The sequence below is a fragment of the Coffea eugenioides genome, chromosome 4 (genome assembly GCF_003713205.1).
Source record: "Coffea eugenioides isolate CCC68of chromosome 4, Ceug_1.0, whole genome shotgun sequence".
Taxonomy (NCBI): domain Eukaryota; kingdom Viridiplantae; phylum Streptophyta; class Magnoliopsida; order Gentianales; family Rubiaceae; genus Coffea; species Coffea eugenioides.
In genome coordinates this window covers 18,696,857-18,705,686 of record NC_040038.1, presented here as the reverse complement: position 1 = coordinate 18,705,686, position 8,830 = coordinate 18,696,857, and the positions used below count along the sequence as shown (strand labels likewise).

Below are 8,830 nucleotides of genomic sequence, written 5' to 3'. Positions count from 1 at the left end.
TGTAAATTATCATTTCAACAGATGACTCATTTATTTCAGATAGTCATTTGGGAGGTGCGGGCATTGCGGTTTGTGATAATATAGGTTCAATATCCCCGGAAAGTATATGTATCGTCACTTACACAACCGAAGCTGCGGCATGCTTGAAATGAAAAGTGTAATTTTGTCCAAAAAAAAAAAAAAAAGATGTGCACAATAAAACTCAATTCCCAGTTTGATAAATTTGCTGAATTGGACACTTTCGAACATATCAATTACTTTTCTGTCTTGGTTTTTTTCTTTTTTTTTTTTTTTTTTTTTGATAACAACCATTTCGATTCCTTTTCCACCATTTTTTTTTTTAAAAACAGGGGTTAAGGTGGGGGGGGGGGGGTAATTGTAGATTCACACATATTTTCTTGATAACTCAAAACTGTGACCTACTCGTTATAGTGATCCTTTTTTACTCCCTTATTAACATATCTAGTCTATTGGGGAACGGGGAGGTTTGCAATTGAGTTGACGTGGCGCTTCGTCATTGGTCAATTGGTGGTCGTCTTCAATTAATTGAGCGAATTGAATTGAGGACAAAATTGAGATTTCACCTCCTTCTTGGATAGATAGGGTTCTTGAGAGTCTTCGCTTGCGCTGCTCATTGTCTTTCTTGCTTTTGCTTCGTCGCTTTCTTCCTTTCTTCTCAGGTTCTTTCTCCCTTCCTTCCTCTTTCTCTGTTTTTCACTTCTTCTCTTTCTTCTTTAATTGAATATCAAATAACAGTGCAAGACAAAATAGAGGTCACACGTTGGTCTTCTTCTTACAAGTTAAAGGGTGTTTCCCTTTGGTTTTCTCTCTTAATTACGTTAACTTTCATTTTTATTTTTTTTACAATCTTTCTCTGTATAGCTTTTTATTTTTTATCCTTTTATGAAAGTAACTATTTACCATCTATTTTGTTGCTACCGTCTTTTCTTCTATTGTTTGGATTTGCAGGTTCGCATGGTAGCGGTTTCATCTTCTTGCTCAGGTATTTCGCTCTATTTTCTCTTACTGCTATTTTTTCTTTTTATTTTGAATATCTCCCCTCCTTTTTTTTTTTCGAAACGTTAGTTTACTTGCATTGATCTATAAAAGAGAATTTACAATTCGAGCAAAGGCCCGATCATATGTACAACACGTGTTCAATGACACGGAGGAACAAGAGTTTCCTCATCCAACAAAATGCCTAAGGCATATGAGCTAACATTAGCACAAACATCCTTATCATCATAACTAACTAAGCAAAAAGAGCACATTCGAAACAAAGACTTTAAACATAATATATTTTCAAGGATTGTTGTCAATCTGCAGTCTGAGGATTTGCCAAACTTAAGGCGCTTCAGTAGGTCCTTGTTGTGAATTTGTATACTGATGTTGCGCCACTGTCTGTCCAATGCTTTGCATAAAATCAATTGAACAGCTGCGGCATCATCAATATTTTTGTCTCCCGAACTTCTGTCTTTTAAGGCCCACAACTCCTTTGCCTCCGTTGGCATCCTAGTAATATCAACTCCAATTCCCAGCACTGCAGGTCTTTGTGATCTTCTGGTTGCCATCTTCAGAATTATGAGATCATGGCTTTGTTGTGCATGACAGTCCTCTTCCAGGGTTGTCAGTGTTTCTGTTGTACTCCTAGAGTTCTTCATAGGCTCTAAGTCCTCTAGTTCTAGCCACTCCTTGTGTGCTTTTTGAATAACACTACACGGATGGCTGCAAGTCTGTTGTTCAAACTCCCTCTTATTTCTGTCCTTCCAAATCTGCCACAGTATATTAGCCGTAAGTCCCATGTGGCTTCTTCCTTCTTGCCTTTTCCTAGCCTCAGTAATTGTACTCCACCATTTTTGAAAGTTCCCTGTCTGATCTTTAGCTCCATCCCAAATTAATGGAGCTACTTTCCAAATCTTCTGTGCTAGAGGACACGTCAGTAAGGTGTGCTCAATTGTCTCAGGCTCTTCTCCACATCCTTTACACACTGGATCCCCTAATGCAGTTCTCTTGTGTATAGCCTCTCTGACTGGTAGAGCACCATTGATACACTTCCAGATGAAGATTTTAACTTTATGCTTGATATTGAGCTTCCACAGAGTGTTCCAAAGATGTTTGTTTTGGATACTACCCGCATCAAGGCTTGTTCCAGCATTCTCCATTTTTGTTTTTGTGCCTGAGCTATCTTCCATTAATCTCTTGTAGCCTGATTTTACTGTGTACACACCCCCTTCACTGTGTTTCCAATAATTAGAATCTGCTCTGCCTGTTAGACTTATTGGAATACTAAGTATCCTTTCTGCATCAGATTTGTTGAAAAGTCTAAAGATTATATTTGTGTTCCATCTTCTATTAGTAATTAGTTGTTGGACTGTGTCATATTCACAGTTTGGTGGTCTTGGAGTAGAAGGCCTGCCATTCGGAGCTTTTGGTATCCACTTGTGCTCCCATATTTTGGTGCTACTCCCATTACCAATTCTCCGCAATACACCTTCTTCCACCATTTCCCTCACACTTATTAGACCTTTCCAAAACCAAGAAGCACAGCCTTGCACTTTGCAATTAAAGATTGACCCCTTAGGAAAATGCTTGGCTTTCAATACCTTGCTCATAAGGAGATTAAGCTTGGTGATTAACCTCCAGATCTGTTTTCCTAACAGAGCTTTATTGAAGGCCTCCAAATCCTTAAACCCCAGTCCTCCTTCCTTTCTATCCCTAGCCATTTTCCTCCAAGAAGTCCAGTGCATTTTGTTTTTCCCATTAGCTTCCCCCCACCAGTAGTTTGCCATAGCTGAACTGAGATCCTTACAAAGTTTCCTTGGCAATTTGAAACACGACATAGCATATGTGGGCATGGCCATTGTGACAGCTTTAAGCATAACTTCCTTCCCTGCATGGCTTAAAAGCTTATTCTTCCAGCCTTCCAATCGTCTGTTGATGTTTTCTCTTATGTAATCGAAGATTTGGTCTTTCGTCCTTGAAATCACCATGGGTAGACCAAGATACTTTCCTTGTTTCACTTCTTCCATACCCCCTAGGATACTGCATATCTCACTTTTCTGCCTTCTATCTACATTCTTACTAAAGATCACATATGACTTCTCTAAGTTGATCAATTGTCCAGAAGCTTGTTCATACACCTTTAAGATTATCATGAGTTCTTCAGCTTGCTGCTTATCAGCTCCACAAAAAATGAGTGAGTCATCAGCAAAGAAAAGATGAGTAATGTTTGGTCCCTGCCTACTAATTTTCACACCTTTCAAGCTCCTATCCTCAGCAGATCTTTGGAGTAAATTTGAGAAACCTTCAGAGCATATCAAAAAAAGATAAGGTGACAGTGGGTCACCCTGCCTTATCCCTCTACCTGGCTTCACATATCCTTTTACCTCTCCATTGCAGTTGAAAGAATATGAAACAGTCTCCATGCATCTTGCAATCCAGTGTACCCATTTTTCACAAAAACCCATTTTGAGCATCATAGCTTTCAAGAAGTGCCATTCCACCCTATCGTAAGCTTTAGCCATGTCTAACTTGATAGCCATATACCCTTCTTTCCCAAGCCTTTTGTTTTTCAGATATTGCATGTATTCTTGAGCTATAATCACATTATCAAGAATTTGCCTATCAGGGATAAAGGCGGACTGATTTTTACTGATACATTTGTCAAGAACTGGTTTCAATCTGTTAGCCAAAATTTTGGAAATGATTTTGTACAACACACTACACAGACTTATAGGCCTATAGTTTTTCAAACATGTAGGATTCAGGACCTTGGGGATCAAAGAGATAACAGTATGATTAATGGACTTCAACATGCAACCAGACACAAAGAAATCTTGGACTGCCTGGGTTATATCCTTCTTGATCAAATTCCAGGATCTTTGAAAGAACAGGGGGGTCATTCCATCTACACCTGGTGCTTTATCCGGGTTCATGGAAAAAATGGCAGATCTAATCTCCTCCTCATGAACTGGTCTGGTCAGATTGAAATTCATCTTCTCAGTAATAGTATGAGTAATACCCCTTAAAACCTCAGAACTGTCTCCTACCCCATCACTGGCAAACAGATTTTTATAAAACATGGACATTTATCCACAAGATCCTCCTCATTCTTTGTCCATGAACCATCATCTCTTTGGACACTAGAGATACTATTCCTGTTCCTCCTACCTCTCACAGACGCGTGGAAGAAACTAGTGTTCTTATCACCCTCTCTAAGCCATTGTACTCTTGCTTTTTGGCTCCAAAAAGATTCCTCCTCCCTAAAAGCCTTCTTCAGTTGTTCCTTCAGATCCTTCCTTATGACCCCTTTGTTCTCCAAGCTGGACCTCTCATTGTCATCTAGTTTGCTCTTGATGTCCTTAATGCTAACCTTAGAATTTGCTTGGAAGGTGTTTTTCCACTTTAAGATTTCCACCCTACAATTTCTCACTTTCCTAGTCACTTTAAACATTTTAGTTCCTTGTTCCTCCTTACTCCAGGCCTTCTCAATAACTTTTTGAAAACCCTCCTTCTGAGGCCATCTCTTGTCAAAGTAAAATCTTTTCTTCTTTTTCTTATATGCAGGCTCAGAGTCCAACATTATCAAACTATGATCAGAAGCATAAGACTCTAAGTGCTTACAGACCGCCCCCTCAAACTTCTGGCTCCACTCACAGCTACTAAGACATCTATCTAGTCTTTGCCTTACTTCCCCTATATGATCCCAATTGTTGCTCCAAGTCCAGGGGTGACCCTCGTAGCCTAAGTCCACTAAACTATTTTCAGCAATAAAGTCCTTAAAAGCCATGAAACTCTTCTCCTCTCTCTGGACACCCCCCCATTTCTCTTCATTAGAAATAATATCATTAAAATCTCCAGCAATAACATATTTTTCCCCCCACAATCTTTTCCTATCCTTTAACACCTTCCACTGTTGTTTTCTAACTTGATCATCACAACTAGCATACACTCCTATGAACCACCAATCATCCTGTGGTTCTCTACCTCCTATTTTAGCTTCAATGGTAAAAGCTGTTTGGAGAGTGGTTAAGATTCTAACACTATCATTCCAAAACAGGCACATACCACCAGATCTATGCATAGCTTCAGTAACCACACTATTGTCAAACCTTAACCAGCTTTTAACTCTGGCCATGTACTGATCCCTATTCTTAGTCTCACTCAGAAAAATAATGTCTGGAGAGAAGAGGTTGTTCACCTCCCTCAGCTGGGAAATTGTCAAGGGGCTCCCCACTCCTTGACAATTCCACACCACAACCCTCATAAGCACTTGGGGGCCCCATTAAGGAAGGGCCCCTCCTCCTCTTAGTTAGGCTCTAGAACCACCATCATCTCAAGGGGTTTAGCTTTCTTACAGGTCTGACTAACACTTACCTCACAATCCATATCCTCATCTTTTAGCATTGTTTTCCTCTTCCCCCCACCAATCTGAATATTTCCTTGCCTATTCAGCTCTCTTAAAGGTCTTCTAGATTTGATTGGGGCAGACACCTTTCTATTCAACCTAGCTGACTGCTTCCTAATCGCCTCCTGCACTTTCCCATTGTTATTAAACATCTCCTGTATCAGCATCTCACCCTCTAGAACTCCCTCCAAATTGCCACCATTACTAGCACCTGGTATAGCAAGAGAGCTATCCTCCTCCATTTCAGTACTACTTTCTACAAGGGGGGGCTGCTTCAATAACTAGAGCCCCTTCCTGTTCATTCTTACCCCCCTCAGCCTGTTTCTGCATCTCTTGTTGCCTATGTGAACCCCCTGTGTGTTCTTCCTCTTGAAAGAGGCCAGACTCTCCACCATCAATCCTCATCCCATTCAGGTCTTTAGAAAGGTTCTGACGATCATGCCTCTCCCTCTCCAAGACCTTATTCAACTCTAATTGGTTCTTCTCCAGAACACTACCCGGCTGGGCTATTTCAACTAAATTTCCATTGAGGAACTTCCAGTAACGTTTATCCTTATCCACCTCAGGTCTAGTTTGATTGGTCTGTGGTGAGCTCTTAGTGTTTCCTGCTCTCAACTAGGGGCCATACTGATTATCCACATTTCTTCCTAATGTTTCTAACTGAACGGTGCAAGTTCTTTCACCATGTCCTACGAAACCACATTTATAACAGAAATCAGGACATCTTTCGTACTTAAACGCTACCCAAGTCAATATTCCCTCAGTTTTAACTATGGTCCCTCTCAGCAGGGGTTTAGATAAATCCACAATCACAAACACCTTCAAATGCCTTCCTTCCTTTCCCCCTATTTGGGGGATTATAACATCCTTAACCTGGTGAAACACAGACCCTATCTTACGACCAATCTCTTTAGTGATCCAATGAATCGGTAAATTCCACACTTGCACCCACATAGGAGCCAATTTAAAGGCTTCCATATTACCTTCTATACCTTCCATCCACCTGTTCAACACCAACACTTGGTTATCTATTACCCAAGGTCCTCCTTCAAGGATCTTTTCCCTATCACCAGAGTTCGGTAAGTTGAACTGAAAAAGGTTCGGACCCAGCTCTACTACCCCCAAATTTTTGGGATACCCCCATGCAACCGTGACGAACCCTTTTACCCCTGCAAAGCTCACCACCTTCTCACCCATAATTCTCCCTATTATACTGTCCTTACACTCTCTAACCCCACTTTCTAGATCCCCTAAGTCCAAAGTAGCTCCAGTAAGTTCATTACCAGCTAAAGAGAATTTCTGCATCATATCACTCAGATCCGCCTCCATAGAAACAGACTAGGAACTACGGGGAAAAAACCCACAACTGGGTAAGGAGATGAGAGAACAGACACAAAGAACAGAGGGGACAAGAGGAATAGAAAGAGGAGGGAGTAGGTTTCCGAACTAGGAGAAGCTCAGAGTACAGACTTTACTGAAACAAAAAATGCTTACCGCCGAACAGGGACAAATACCAGAAAAACAGTAGTTTTACCCACAACACGCAAATACTAAAACATGAATAGCTCAGGAATCACACATTACCTCATCATCTGGAGCCGTAGCTGCGAGAATCAGCGTATGCTATCAAGAACGACATAGCTTGCAACTTCATAATTACGTTTCTTCTCAATCCTCTGTAATAGATATTTCCATTACTCCAGCCATACCACTACTTTTTGCAATAACTCGTGCAATTACTATGTCCGAACTAGAATCAAGAATTCTGGAGTTTGGAGTATAGGAAAATTGTTGAAATCTAGAGCATTGCCGGGAATCGTGAGTTTAGAAGTTTGAAAAGTTTTTGAAAACCCACCAGTGGGGGGAAAGTTCTCTCAAGGAGAGAGAAAGGTGCTCTCAAGGAGAGAGAAAGTAGACTCATAGGAATATCTCCCCTCCTAGATCTTTCTTTTTTCTTCAATAATTTTTTTTTTACCATCCAAAAATTATCTATCGTTGTTGTAATTTTTTCAGAGATGTCTTTTTTTAAAGATCTCTAGTTGTTGGTACTTTTAAACGGGAGTTCAATTTCTTTTTTGTTAGTTTGTTCTACACATACAGAGTTTATGAATCTAGGGAAGTTGGGATGAATTTTAAGTATTTGATATTTTTTTTGCAATATCATTAAAATGTTTAGATCATTATTTGATTTGTGTTTTTTTTTGCTAGAGTGTCATTATTTAACTTGGTTTAGTGTCTTTATAGCTCGACATATTGCTGTTGCTTGGGTAAACATTTTAGCTTTAGGAATCAGTGTTTTTTTATTGCCTTGAAGATTGCAGGGTGTAAAAAACACTTATTCATGTCGATATATTCACCAAGATTTAGTTCTACCTTTTTTTGGGAAGTCATTTGCTTTATTCATATCTAGAGGAGATTTTTATTGTGCCTATAGCATAGCATATGGTAGCACAGGCGTGATGTGGACAAGATTTGCCTCAAACAAGAAGATTTTGTCTAGGAAAAAAATCATATGATTTGCTTTAGTATTTTTATTTAACATGCATTTGCATTATATTTCAGGTTCGAATCTGCAGTTTGCAGTTGCAGTTGATGTTTTTAGAGATTTTAATAGTTCAGGTTCCAATCTCAGTCCTCCTTTATGTTTTGCATACTGTTTAGACAGAACTATCCAAAAGAAGAGAGGTTTAGTTGGTTGAATTCATCATATGCGAAATTTGATGGTTTTGTTTTTTTTTTTGATAAAAAAATCTGGATTTGTTTTTCTTTTCCCTTTTCTGGTTTTTTCAGTTGGCGTTTTCTTTAATTTTGGTTTCTTAATCAATTTGCTTGATTAAGCTAGAATAATAGTGCATGCATGCATGTCTATTGTAGTGCATGTTTGCATATCTTATACTAATTATATACAATTGCATGTCTTCTTGAACAATCACGAACTCATATGTGAAATTGATCATTGGCCAAAGTTTCGAGTTACCAAAGGCATCTTGTGATGATACGTATTTTAATGACTATTTGTTAATAATTGTTTTTATAGTACAGAAAATTATAAGTCTCTTAGTAAAATTTGTTGACAGTTTATATAGTGAATCTCAAGTTGATAAATGATCGAAGTTCTTTAATAGCAATTTTAATTGATTTTTTGTGTTTGTAGGCAGTCAAAGGTTTGCCCAAGGATAGGAAATCTCTATCAAATGCTGGGCAGTGGCTTGAAGCAGTGAGTAAATTAACAATTTGATTAAAGACTTTAAATCATATCATTAACTAGAAAATGGATCAAGTTACTGCATAGCTATAGTTTTGCCCCTTGTTATTTTGCACTAATTAGCTGGATAATTTCTTACTTTTGCTTCCATTAAAATGTGAATTAAAATCTTATCTTTACTTCGCTGACCTATTTCAATTTAATTCGTCTTACCTATT

The 8,830-nt window shown here is 38.9% G+C and overlaps 1 long non-coding RNA gene across 1 annotated transcript; it reads left to right on the top strand.

The window, feature by feature from the left end:
* The first annotated feature begins 749 nt into the window (after positions 1 to 749).
* On the top strand, positions 750 to 8,595 carry LOC113769529. Its single transcript, XR_003468159.1, has 3 exons — positions 750 to 807; positions 970 to 1,003; positions 8,562 to 8,595. It is a non-coding gene; the product is annotated as an uncharacterized LOC113769529 (long non-coding RNA).
* Positions 8,596 to 8,830: the final 235 nt, after the last annotated feature.